Source organism: Ixodes scapularis, unplaced genomic scaffold, assembly GCF_016920785.2.
Source record: "Ixodes scapularis isolate PalLabHiFi unplaced genomic scaffold, ASM1692078v2 PGA_scaffold2__306_contigs__length_199485367, whole genome shotgun sequence".
Lineage (NCBI taxonomy): Eukaryota > Metazoa > Arthropoda > Arachnida > Ixodida > Ixodidae > Ixodes > Ixodes scapularis.
In genome coordinates this window covers 175,003,977-175,018,381 of record NW_024609857.1, presented here as the reverse complement: position 1 = coordinate 175,018,381, position 14,405 = coordinate 175,003,977, and positions in this window count along the sequence as shown.

Below are 14,405 nucleotides of genomic sequence, written 5' to 3'. Positions count from 1 at the left end.
ATCTGTGCGCCCTTGTGCCCACACATATCAATAGCTGAAACACACTGGACAAATAAAAATTTATCCACGCACCAGCTCTGGTAACTAAGTGACCAGAGCTGACAGAACTAGTGAGTGGATAAATTTTTTCTATTTGCGCAGTCCCATTCGAAGACGCTATTAGCATTAGCAGAAACAATAAAGGCTAGTGCTGGAAATTCCTTTGAAAGCCAATGGAAGTAGGTAGTTGTGAATCATGACAGTGGCACCCTTAGCTGACCTTACAGCCTATGGAAGTACATGACATAAAACGTTTTGTAAGCCCCATTGTTTTCCAAAACACTGAAACAATTCATTATGAAACACGGAATTCACCAATCCCAACTGCAGGTATAGGGGCCCATTGTTAACCTGGCTGTCGCATTTTGTTGCGGACCGAAGTCAGCAGGTGGTGTACGCAGGCGCACGTTCGGATGAACGGAACATCACATTGGGCATATCGCAGGGTTCGGTCCTCGGACCGACCCTGTTCCTTGTGTACAATAACAATATGCCGCAGAGCGACAGACTTCTGGTGGTACAGTACGCCAATGACATCTCAGTCTTGTTGTCTGTGCTCGACACAAGGAGCTGCCAGCACCTCCAGGACTATCTCGAGGAAGTGGAGCCCTGGGTAGCTAGCCCCAACAAGAGCACTGCGATCTGCTTCAGTGCCAGGAAGAGTGTGACCCCACCGGAGTACACACTCATGGGAGCAAGCTTGGTGCCCTGCAAGTCGTTCTCCATCCTTGGCATGATGTTCACTCCTACAATGGATTTTTCTGTTCATGTCGCCTGTGTGGTTGCCAATGCTCAACGTATGCTGGGCTTCGTTGCACGGGCGACGAGGCCCTGTGAGCCGGCTTCACTGCATACATTGTACACGGCGATGGTGCTCCCATCTCTAGAGTACTGTCGCTCCGTCTGGTCACCAATTCAGCAGCATTTGAACGAGCGGATTGAAAGCATGCAGCGAAGGGCATCCAGGACAATATGCTCCAGGACACTTGGGCATGTCTCTGGGCTGGTGACCACAGAATGCACACGCACTGGCACGCACAGTTGCATTCCTCAGCATGAGCACCTAGCTCTTACCAGTGCTTTGGCGCCACTCTGGTTCCCACCGTTTGTTTATATGTTAGAATTAGCACACATTGTCAGCACAAGCTACTACAAAGACTGTCTTCACCTTGAAACAGAGGCCCATCGAGGCACCCTACTCAAAAGCGGGATGCCTGCATCATTGCATGTGTCAGGGTGGAGCCATATTATGTAGAGTCACAAAGCAGATACCGAAATCGAGCAGCAAGATGTCACCACTCAAGAGAGATGCGTGTGTATCGGGACGCTACTCAAAGGCTTTGCTATTTACCAACTGATCGCGCTCGATCTGTGTGTGGGCGGTTTTAAATTTCACTGGTCTGGGCATAGGCTTTGTTACTTTGGAGTTGTATAAGAACTGTAGCATGATATTTCTGAAAAGTAAAATAAAAATATTGGTCCCCTTTTTACAACGCTCGCCTCTATAGCTTAAGTTTTTATCTCAAGTGACGTAGAGTACCGCCCTTTAAAAATCATACTTTGCGGCAAGGAATTGAGAGTCAGGTTAGCATTTTATTTTGGTCAGTACTACATGCTGAATGAAGACCTCGAGCGGCAACAGAGATATGTGTTGCTCCCCAAAGTGTGTCCAAGGTGCAGTGACAATTGCAAATCGTACCAAAGGCGCGCGATCGTCGGTTGGTAAAATATGTGCGTCACATTCACTTTTTCAGTCCAATAATTTTTGCTAATGTCTTTTATCTATGTCAACAAATGACATGCTCGAGTCTATTGATAACCTTAGGTGGACTGAACCTACGGAGTGTGCGGGATTTAAATAATTTACGAGTATTTAGGCTTGTGCAGACGTCAATCACTTATAATTTATGGAGAAATTTCACGCTGCTTATTTAAATATATTTTTTTTAAATAAACATCACATTCTTTATCTTTAGCATTCAGTCCCCACCGCTAGCGTCACATTCACGTGGAGTTTCAGCTTTTTGTGATATACTAGTTTGAGTTAAATTTTTGCAATCAGACCCTGTACTTCACCGGCCAAAAGTTAACACTGATATCAGTTAGAAGCGCAGAAGATATCCTCTGCTCCCGCACTATATGTGCAGTGACATTTTTACTTTTTCTACTTCCACATGCAGACATCGTCCAACAAACGTTTTCATGCTCCCTAACAGTTGCTCCTAAAAAAATATGTTTCGAAGATGAAGTAAATAAATATTGTTGCCTTCTGATGGTTTGGCATATATATAGTGACTTCATTGTTCGGATGTTAACTATTTAGCATTTTGATTATTCAGCATTTCAACGTTTGACATTTTAATAATACCAAGTTTTAAACTCTGCATATCACCTCTATTCACAGAAAAACATCCTTTTCATGACACACCTCATTATACCGAGTCATTACCCACCACACTTTTTGGGAAATATAACAATTTCTCAAAGAACAGGGAGCTACCGCCCTCCATTACAAATATCCAAACTATGGAGCTCACGACCCGATCCTCTCAGAGTCAGATTGTGGTGACGATGGACCGTACGAAGGTCAGAGGATATCCGTGACAAGAGTAGGAGAGAAAGAAAGAGCATTTTGTTCATGTTCCATCCCCAATTTCCGCGACCCCATCGCCGAAGGACGTTTGTGTGAAAGATAATGAAAGATCTTTGAAAGCACAACTTCTTTTATTCTCTTTATTATCTGTTTTTCCGTCCACCGTGCTGCCCATGAACATATGAACCACCAGCTACTAAAAGGAAAAAAAGAAATCAGTACGCACTCATAGACAGAACGCATCCATCGATAGAAATGAATCATGCGCTTGTTCTGCCAGTCTCTAGTTATGCTTCTGTTTAAATCCACAAAAGACGAAGATAATCAGTGCATACACCTCTCCTCCTCCTCCTCCTCCCCAAAAAAATACAAAAAGAAAGACAGGTTTTGGAGGCCCGCACTTGCCCAAACGATGACCTTGGAAGGGTATGCAATTGTAGCACGTTTGTCCTGTGGCAGGTCCCGTTTCAAATGCCACGGTCTGTTTCCCTCAAGTACCAAAGTCTCTGTCGTATCTTCCCCAAGTATAAACTCTGCAGTGATTCTGAGTCATTTCAATGCGTTTCAACGTTGCAAAACTGTTAGACGAATATTTGCACACAAGTATACACTGTTTACCATTTTCTTGAACCAGCTAAGACTAGGTGGAGAACAAGAAGAACCGCAAGTGGAAGGAAGAGGAAAAGAAAAAAAAAAATGTGTCATCTCAATTTTAGCACTGTAGGTAGTTCTGCAAACAGTATACACTGTTCGCAGAACTATCTGTAGTGCTAAAATTCAAAAGCACTCTGTTGGATTCGGAAACTCTTGTAGGCTCAGCCTCATGGTTATAATATTCTTATTCGCTCGGTGAGCTCCACAAAACATATAAGTATTAGAATGGACTTTCCAGAGAATGATATTAGTTGTCGGGGTCCCAGGCAACCAGGCAGGTCACAATTATTAATTGATTAAATATTTTAGTTTATAATTGTAATTGTATCATCAACTGTCAACTGCACGCCATTTCCTCATCACTTCTTCTACGAACAGTGCTGCTGTATCCGTAGCACATGTAGACAGAAACGGTTGAGACTGTGCTCAAATAATAACTGCTTTTGGCAGGTACTGCGCAGCAATTACAAAAAATGCTTTTAACATAAACACGCTGATCCACGTATGCATTCACAAGAGGGAATACATTGCTCTGCCAACTTCGTTTAAATGGGCATGAAAGCGCGTAACCCTCACTTGGTTGAAGTTCTACTTAGAGGTGAAGTTTTTACCGCAAAAATTCGTGAACTATTTTCTTTTTGTTCCACTACAAGACTCGGTTCACTTCAAAATAAATTTTTTCGTGTCGCCTCTACAGCGCTTCTACGTCGGTACTTTTGCGTTGGAGGACATCACATACTGTGCGCACACACAAGAAAATGAGACGTCGTTTCCCCATAACTTGGCAAACGGAGAAAGCTAAAACTCCCGTCAGCCAATGAGAGCCTTGGAGCGAGGCACGTGACAACGTATGGTGCTGGGTACTGCTCCTAAAAATAGCTGTCACATGCTTTGCTCCTCGACTGTGATTCACTCACAGCATCTCTGACCTTTGAAGTTTGCAAGGTTACGGGGAACGGAGTATAAATAAAACGGACAGGAAACGAGCTGCCAGCATATGCTATTCAAACTTCCAACAAAAAGGATTATAGTTTCTTCCCAAGCCGAACAACAATTATCGTGCATCTTTAGAGCTGCGAAGCTCTTAGTCACGCATACTCAATAAGATTATTTTTCTCGCGTGTTAGTGATTTTTACAATGCCCTGCAAGCAAAAAAAAGAAAAAAAAAGAAAAAAAACGTGCATTTTTTTTTTAAAATGGTGAGGTCACTCCGAAGGAGCACCAATAATCTGTGAGCACCGGAAATGAAGGATTCGCTAACATCCGTCAGGAACGCAAACGGTAAATCGTCATGCAAACATATTCGCACAAGCTGCAAATATTTATTTGGCTAAGCAGGTAGAATATACTTGCAACATGTTATTTTTATAGAGCACAAGATACCATTTCTCGGTTCTTCAAGACAATTTCCCTAGTACTGAACGGTCGCGCTACGAGCAGCGGCACGGATCTGCGTGGGCGAGGGCAAAAAGCTGTGCCCTCGCCGACGGAGCTACGTTGCTAAGAATAAACAGCGCACAAAACGTTGGAGGAAGAGGAAGCGGCTACGTTGTGTCGTCTGCTGCTGTACCACCAAGAGGAGAGCAATAGCTCAGCATGTTCCACAGATACATGTTGCGGTATAGCTCTGTATGTCTGTCCTGGAAGAAGATAAGAAGAAAGAGGCTCTGTGACCCACTCCTAAGCTAGCAAGAACAAACAGAAGTACACTCGTTTGGACTGAAAGGATTCCAAGATAGTAGTGACCAGACATTGGAAAAGCTTGTCACAGAACTTGGTTTCTGAAATGGCAGAAATCACTTGCTCACCACTGGGACAACGAAATCATCACTATTTATTGTGTCAGGTGTATTTGTTCTCATGAAGAAAAATCTGAACACATCCTTCTCCCCAACAGCCTATGTCGAATAACAAACACCTTTTTAAACATGTTGCACAAATAACTCATGAATTAAACGAAGTCAAACTGCATTTGCGATCAGATCTTGATGTCTATACCAACTACCTTCATATTTCTTTAGGGCTTCATTGAACCATAACTTCAACAATAATTAATGCAACACCATGGCTCGGTCTCACCAGAAACCTTCATGTGCGAAGCTTCTACAGACGGTCGTTTATGAGTGTACTCAACTTGGGACTTCTAGCGAGCCTGCTTTCGATCCATGACGCCAGAGGCGAACGCAATACTTTCGAGCGGCACAAATTCGAACGGACCAAACGCCAAGTGCAGCTTCGTTAAACTGACCCGCACCCGCTCTTACCGGCGTGAAAGAAACTCGCGTATCAATACAAAAAAAATGTGTGCACCAAGCTATACAGCAAAACTGCTTGATCTCTCGTCCTTGCTAGTCCTTGCGGAGAGACCGCCATCTAGCTGGAGGAGAACAAAATGCAACACATAAAATATAGTTGAAAACTTGCTTTCTCAAGGGGGGACACAGTGCAAGAAACGGCAATTTTCGCCTAAAAAACCCGTTCTGGGATTTTATTTTTATCGGAAGCCTTTACTAATGAAGAATCTATATGCAAACTTTAATTGACATCTCTGCCATAGAAGAGCAAGAACTCACATTTATTGACGTGCCGGAGATGCCCGCACGCCGCTCCGGGAAAAGGGAAAGCCACAGAAAAAAATGTTTCTAAATTGGCGCCCACGGGACACAGCATCGGTTAAGGCTGCGGTACCACGGCGGCCATCTTGAACAAGACATTAGTTGAACCACCAGGGCAGCGTTGGCTGTCCGTGCGAGCAAATGCTGCAAAACCTGCGCGCCAATTTCGAAACCCCTTTTTCCCGTCGCTTACGACCTTGAGTTTCCTTCTCCACTCTTACGCCCCTCCTTTCACATGTTCACCCTCTGGCGCGTCGCACCCACGTTCATTGTTGAGAGGACAATGTACCAGATAATCCCCAACTGGAGGCCCCCTGCCCCAAATTGTCCGGCTGCCAAGTGATTTGAGCAAGATGGGGTCTTGAAGCGGTATGGAAAAGTGGGACCGTCAACTTTGAACTATGCTTTTTCGATACTGCATAAGTTGTGTATGGGGCTGGCAAAGGCACGGGCGCGAGGATGTAACTGTATACAATGCTTGGGTTGCAGGAGCACTTGCGCGTAGAAATGGTAGAAAGCGCTTTCTGAAATCACACGCCTACATTCCCCAGCGTTGCAATCCTACGAGTAAAAAAGAGTGCACCTTCGACAGTGCGTCAACGTCTCATGAGTTCATGAGCGCAACAGTATACATCTGAGCGCGCCCTGGATGCCGGCCGTACGAAAGACACACCTCACGCTCCCTGTCACCACTGCATCTGCTTCCACGCGCTGCCGATTGGCGGTTCTTTCAGTATTTTGTTTCGTCGGTCTTTTGAAAATACTAAAACTAATATTTTCTCAGACCAAGCTCGTCGTACGTCTAGACTACAGTTGTGTAAACACATTGTGATGTAATTTGAGATATGCAGTGATGTGATTGGCCTAAGCCGTTTTGGAGCACCTTTCGGAGCAGCCAAAACAGTGTTTTGGAACAGCAAAAGTGACCTTTGGAGCAAAAATGGCTTCTGGAGCAGACATTCTTCGAAAAAATAAAAATGATTGCTTTAAGTGTTGGACAGACGAAAAACACTTTGCTCGCCGCAATCAACAAATTATAGTCAAGTTAGACCCCCTGGGAGTCTTTCAACATGTAACTGAAATGCCTTTGACATGACACATTTTGCAATGCTTCAGTTAAATTATACATATATGTACGCACTATAGTTAAATAAGAACCAAACTGCACATATTAAAATTTATTTCAAAACGACCAGCTTAGTAGTAAATAGCACAGTATTAGGTAGACTAGTTATATAATAAATGGAAGAAGTCTCCAACTGATTAAACCCGTACCTACTGCAATGCAATGCAAAATTGTCGCGCGAGCGGAGAGGGCTGTTCGATCGAAACCATGCCATACAGTAAATATTTTAACACCCAAAATCGTGTTAAAAGGGTGTTTTTTTTAACCAACACCCTCCCTACACCCTTCCTACACCCTTTTTACACAATTTTGAGTATTGGTGGGTGTAACAGGGGAGTACGAGAAGGCTTACACCCTACATACACCCCTCTTACACCCCTATCACACCCACAATTTGAAATATGCTCAGGAAATCGTGTTAGAAGGGTGTAGGCACTCGTCGCAACACCCCCGTTCATAACGTGTAGGAAGGGTGTGATGGACTTATATGATTTCAAAGAGTCGGAGTTAATCACGTTGAAGAAACCCTTGTCTACGAGAGGAACCGGTAAGGACATCGTGACATTGATTGATCGTCATCGCGGTATAGCAGCATGTGCCCCAAATCGAGGAGCTAGCTATGAAATGAGTCGGAAAAAAAAATGTCGCCTGCATTAGCAAGCTCGAATTTTTATCTAATATGTGCTTTAAGAGGTGGATTTTATACTTTGTGCAATACCAAGACGTAGCTCAAATTGCTTGGAATTATGTAGCGATGCATCGGTGTGGGCGTCCCGTCAAAACTTCAGGACATCAACGAGAACGTGCAAGAATGCGCGTCACATTAATCTTACACAAATCCGCTTTCCCCTCTGTTCGGTCAATATCATTGTCATCGGCGCCGTTTTCCTTCACGCCAGAGGAGAGGCCATTTATTCCTACCGGTTTTTGCCCGAAAACCCGGCGCAAATGACAATGAGCAGTGCTCTATGCTTCCGTCCCCGGTCAAGTGGTTAACGGACGTCCACAAACTTTTCATTCACACGGTGTGAGACGGGTGTAATGTTGATACAGTCGATTACACCCATGATTTTATAACCGTTCATGTTTATTGCTTTGATGAAACGGTTGCTGGTGTACGGCGGTACCAACATCGAATATAATTAATCGCCACACAAAGGCGTGTATGATTAGGAAGTGCTAGAGAATGTTTTTTGCAACTCCGATCGAACTCTTCGTCCGAGAGGAGCCGAAAATTATGTGTCGCGCGTGCATCAGTTTTATCAGTTCAACTTCGATTTAAAAAAATCACCTCTGCTCGCAAAAGGTGACCGAAGACGTGTAAATATACAGCCCAGGCAACACAACGTATGTCGCCGATACTGGATCTATTCGAAAAGATTGTGCCCACACCATTTTGGTTTAGCCAATATTTAACGAATGGGATGAGTCGCGCCAACGATATCCTGACATAACGTATGCGACGCCGTTTTTAGTTGAGTGTTGAGACTATCCTGCGTGAATCGGCTATGCTGGAGAGGTATTTCTATTTCTTTGCCGCCTAAAATACGACGTTAAAAATAAAAAGATTAGCCAAAACGGAATCTGCTTGCTTTTAGCCCGAGAAGTCTTTCTCGGGCAAAAAACGAGCAAATTCCGCTTTCCTTAATCTTTTTATTCATTTTCTTTTTAACTGCGCTGAAGCTTGGAACAAACAGTGGCGCCTTTTTTAGGGTAGCACAAACTCACCTGACTGAACCAATAAATACACTTATAAAACACATAAAGAAAAAAAAGGAAAGTGAAAGAAGGAATTCAAACGCATAAACAAGACGACGATCAACGAGTTCTACCCAGAAAGCATAAGCCACTCCCCGGCTCCACACTTTTCGAAAGGGAACCGCCACTCGAACAACAAGAACTTCAAGGTCCCACATACAAGGAGACCCTCCCTGTGCAGCCCAGGAGGCAGCAGAGGGAGATTAGCAGCTTTGTCCACCCCCCTTTGACCTCTTCTTCTGATAAGCCTCCCCACTTTCTTTTGTGTCCGTGTGGCTGTGAGCGAGTGCGAAGGCCGCTTCTAGTGAATCAGAGGTGTGGAGCGAAACACGTGACTGCTCTCCGTAGGACAAAAATGCTTGGACGAACATTTGTCACGCGACTCGCTCTGACACGCTGATGGCTTACTGGGGTCATAGCCTTCGCCGTTTGCCAGTTTATGGTGAGTTGTAGGGACCACGTAAATCCGGTTTCCAAAAAGCGTCCATCAGTGTTCTCTTTTTCGTGCAAGCAGGTCCTGACGAGTTCCATTTGAAAAACCAAATCGTCGTGAACGGCCGGAATACATCTATGCCAACTTTTTCATCTATTGGCCATTTATTTCGTCGAAGTCTATGGAATTATTGTGCTGTGTTTGTTGGTCGAGTTTCGACAAAGAGCTGCTCATCGGCGGACGCGAGACTTCCGTTGAATGTGATCGACCGCCTTCATCCTCGACATTGTGTTTGCGGTGTTTCGTGCTGCCCGAATCGGATTGTGCATCTATCACGACAGAGAGCTGCTCATCGGTGACCGCGAGGCTTCCGTTGAATGTGAGGACCGCCTTCATCCCCGGCATTGTGTTTGCGAATTGTTCTGTGCTGCCCGAATCGGATTATGCATCTATCACGGATTACATGAGATCGCTCTCTTATTTGTAAGTACTTTGCAAGCATGCTTAAAAACATGAATTGCCGCTTGTGCCCCAAGTAACTTCCGGTCGTTCCGTTTTTCCAAGCCTGTCGAGTTTTGCTTACGTCACCAGTGATGTCGCAAGCAGGGTTCTCCCCAGGAATTTCTGAGAGGTGGACATTACCGGGGGGGGGTAGAAAGTAACACCCCTTTTTAGGGTGTTAGACATTAATCACACCCCTTTTTAGGGTATTATACAGCACACCCATGACTAAGGGTGTTAGAAAAATCACACCTTTATTCTAGGGTGAGAATATCACACCCCTTTTTTAGGGTGTCCGAAAATCACACCCCTTTCTTAAGGTGCTAAGACTTACACCCATTTCCTAGGATGTTCTGTTACACGAATAAGGGTGCTCCCCATAGGACAAGCCATTTACACCAATAAGGGTGTTAAAATTTTAAGTGTGAGCGAGTGCTTCAGCTCACAAAGCAACTCCCGCCGCACAAAAACATAATTTTGTTTCAAAGTCTGACGGCATGGCTGGTACCCAGCACGCTAGCCTCGGGGCGTCTGCACACGAACACGTCTATCGCTGAATTTTTTCAAAAAAGAGGCGAGACAACAAGAGCGCCAAACGAGAGACGGCGGGAATAACCACGCAAGACCGGATGAACGATCGATGCAGGGTACTTTGTGTCGGGCGGCCGCTTGCGCCACATAGCTCATGCGTGCTCATTTACGGTACTCAGTTTCATTTCGGTTTTGAAAGGCGACCAAAATTGGTCCTTTGGCGCAGTCTTGGCGCAGATTACTAATATTTTGGCAAAATGTAGCAGGATGTAGCAGGGTTAGCCCCTTGGCGCAGTTTGGCGCAATTGGCGCAGCAATCACATCACTGGATATGGGACGGAGTGTCTACATTCTTATTTCGTGTGTAATGCCGGCATAATATTCCTTTGCTGCGAGAGGGTCAAAAGAATGGTAGGATCCGCAGCAAAAACTATTTTAGAGACCGAATTATAATCTAACACCAGTAAGAACATAAAAAAAAAACACATGGGGACAATAAAAGATAGCTACAACAGGATCGTGCGCGGGGCACAAACAATATTCGGAGTGACGTTGAGGGAACGCGACAACCCAGATCTTTTCTGATGGCAGCCGTAAAAGGAAGCGAGGTAAACGTTGATCTGGTGCCTCGTTTTCATCGGCTTTGCACGGAAACTAGACAACTACCGACTATCTTGTCAGTGGTGAACATAGTGAACATAGACTGGATGATTTTTTTTTTTTCTGTAGCTAAATGAGAGTATGAAAGTATGAGACATCCGCTGACGCTTGCGTCGGCTAACAGAACCTCTATCGCCGGTCGCGGCTGATGTCATGGGTGTATACAAATACATCAAGTCGTCTGGGCGGGAGCAGTTGAAGCGCCACACTTTTTTGGCCGGTCAGTAGAGAGTCCGCAAATTCTGACTCGAGGCTACTCTGTGCGGAGGGAGCCGCAACTGAACGCGACCAATCGGAAACCAAGAACGGCTGAAATTTCCTAATTGCCGTGAGATTTGCAAATTCGTTCTTCCCGTCGTAGTAAATTTGTCCGAATCGCCATTCGATTTACTAATCGATTATTTGGATGAAAAGATATGTTTCAAAATTCGTACGTGGCCCGCCAAATGGCAATACAATTGGCATAGGATTTCAAACCTATATAGTGTCACCCTAATTTACAAACTTGTTTCACTTAAAATTAGAGTTAACGCAAAAGCAACCCGACTGCTTTTGAACAAAAGGCTGCACTCCTCCAACGTGACGATACATCCGAGAGTGTGGCAGCTGACGCTAGTGAAGAACCAAAGCCACTGACTGGCTACCGTTTCATGGACGTGGCAGCTTTAGAAACCCTGATAGCACCACTGTTGTGTCCGAAGCGCCACGAGCAAGAGCTTGAATTGAACGAAACTGGTGTCAAAATGAGTCTCCAATTCGCGGTTTCATGCAGCGACTGTGGGGAGGTTGCGAAATCGACACACTCCGCTCCTGGAATCAGGTCGCCAGCCCGAGCTGCCTGTGCGCCTTGGTGTAGCAAGTAGAAATTGTGGCATAAATTTTACACGCCCCACCACCCATGCACTTGAAAACTTACCAAGCCGTCTCGGACAAAGTTCACCGCACCACGATGGGTGCTGCGTGCAAAGTTATGCACGAGTCCGCGCAAGCGGTAAGGACAGAAAAAGAACCAAAATACAGTGGTGCTGTCGTTGATGTGTGTGTTAGCTTTGACGGCACATGGCACAAGCGGGGCCACACCTCACACTTCGGACTCGGGGCTGTGATCGAGCTTGACTCGGGCCTTGTGCTCGACCTCTCAGTGGCAAGTAATTACTGCCATGGCTGCAGCATCAAACCCAAGAAGAGCGAAGATGGCCATGAGGAGTGAGTGGATCGAGGCTCACAAGGAGACTTGCCAAAAGTATTTCAACGGCTCCTCAAATGCCATGGAAGTTGAGACTGCTGGGACCATATTCAGCCTGTCCAAAGAACTGCACAGAATGCAGTACACTACTGTATTAAGCGATGGAGACAGTGAGGCATTCTTGCATGTCTCCAAGCTGAATCTTTACGATAAAGAGATAACCAAAGAAGACTGTGTAAACCACGTGGCTAAACAAGTCTTCTCTGGCATTGAGAGCTTAAAGAAGAAGGAGGGAGGCCTGGGATGCAAGGGCAAACTCACAAAAGCTGTGGTAAAGAAGTTAACAGCTTACTATGCCGCTACCCTCAAGGAGAACGCTCCAGACGTCAAGGGGATGCAGCGAGCTGTCTTTGCAAGCCTGTTGCACTCCTGTTCAACAGACGCCAAGCCTCAACACATCGCCTGCCCTCGTGGTGAGGATTCATGGTGCCACTACAATAGGCGCAAGGCCCTGCTCGATGCTGGCAAGCCGTCGGCTCCTCAGGCCAACTGCCCAGCGTTCAGAAAGGACATCGCCAAGGACCTGGTGCGGCTTTACAACAGGCTGGCCAAGGCGGACCTTTTGGCACGCTGTTCCAGGATGCAAATGCAGAATGCTAATGAATCATACAATGTGTTGGTGTGGAAAAGGGGCTCGAAGACTGAATTTGCGTCTCTGAAGACAGTCGAGACGGCAGCAGCATTTGCTGTTCTAGACTTTAACGCTGGCCCAAAGGGTATCGAGTGAGTTAAGAAAAAGCTGAACATAGCTCATGGTGCACACGCAAGCAAGCACGTGGAGCAGGCCACAAAACTGTGCATGTCACGAGAACGAGTAAAAGTGCTTCAGAGCTCCAAACTAGTGATAAAGAGGCGGAAGCTCGAAGCAGAGGCGGAAGCTCAAAGCAATCGTCACTGAGCAGCATTGAGTTGAAGAGGAAGGCTCTACCTATGCCCCTGGTGCTTTCTAAGAGCAGACACGCTCTTAAAATAAAAGGGGACATAGTTGACCCTCTGACTACAATTCTCTCATTTCATGCTGTTTTAGCAAACCGTGATCTTAGGAAAACTATAGTTTCCAAAATATGCAAAAAATATTTCTTATTGAAAGTCTGTCTTTCTGGACTGAAATTTTGTGAGGAAAAATACTGTGCTTCTTTTTAAAGTTTGCCTTCTTTCATGCTAAAAAAATTTAGATTTTTTAAAAATAAAAGAAATAAAAATACTTTTATTTTTGATTTTATGTTTTTTTTATGAAAAGGGTTAAACGTTGAAAAATTACTCCATAGTTATGTGCTGTGGCTATTCCTAAGGCTTTATAACACTAGATAATAAGTATTAATCTCTTCATCATAAAAGTTTCAAGCAAATACAAAGAGTGGTTCTCATGTAGGAAGTTTTTGAAAACGTCAAAAATCTACATGTATTCTCTATGGCGTTTGGAGGTACTATGTCCTCTTAGTACACAAAATACCGATTTCAAAATGTATTTATTGTATTTAAGCTACTTTTGCTGTAAACTGTCTTCAGTAGACTGCAAATACTCTTAAAAAGTAACTGAATTACATTCGAAGATACTCAACAAGTAGGCGGCAAGCTGGCAATATAAGAATAAAAAAGTCGAAAGGACTGCTCTACTTGTGATGATTTCGCTGAAAATCACATTCTGTTGTGATCTTTATGACTTTCACAAAGCAACTTAGCCACTACAATCAAAGTTTACTTTGAAATAATTCGGGATAGGCTACATACCTAGTTTGTTCAAAGAAATGTCAACACTTTCAGGAAAAGTTTTCTTGCTCAAGGCATGATGTTGCAAACACTTGGGCCCTAGTTAACAACAATGATACTCAGCCAGGCCTAGCAATTGCTGTAGATGAAACACCGGTAGTCAAACATTGGTGCCAGCAGTTGGACGTGATGGCAAGATATTTTTTGGAGGTCATCAAACAAGGGGTTGTAGAACATTTGAAGTCATTCCGACTGGGAGAACGACAGCGGATGTCCTCTTCAATGAGATCTCCAAAGCCACCCAAGAACTTAAATAGAAAAAAAAAATCATTATTTGTTTTTTAAGTGATGGGCCAAATATAATGAAGAATCTCAAGCGGAAGATGCAAGAAGTGAACCCAGGTATCACAGACGTGGGTGAATGTCTCTTCACAAGGTTCATCTGGCACCTGATGGCCCCAATCTACAAAAAAGCTGGTGCGGACTAGCTGAACGTCCGAATACCCGTCAACCTCGGACTGGACACTCAGCTCACAAA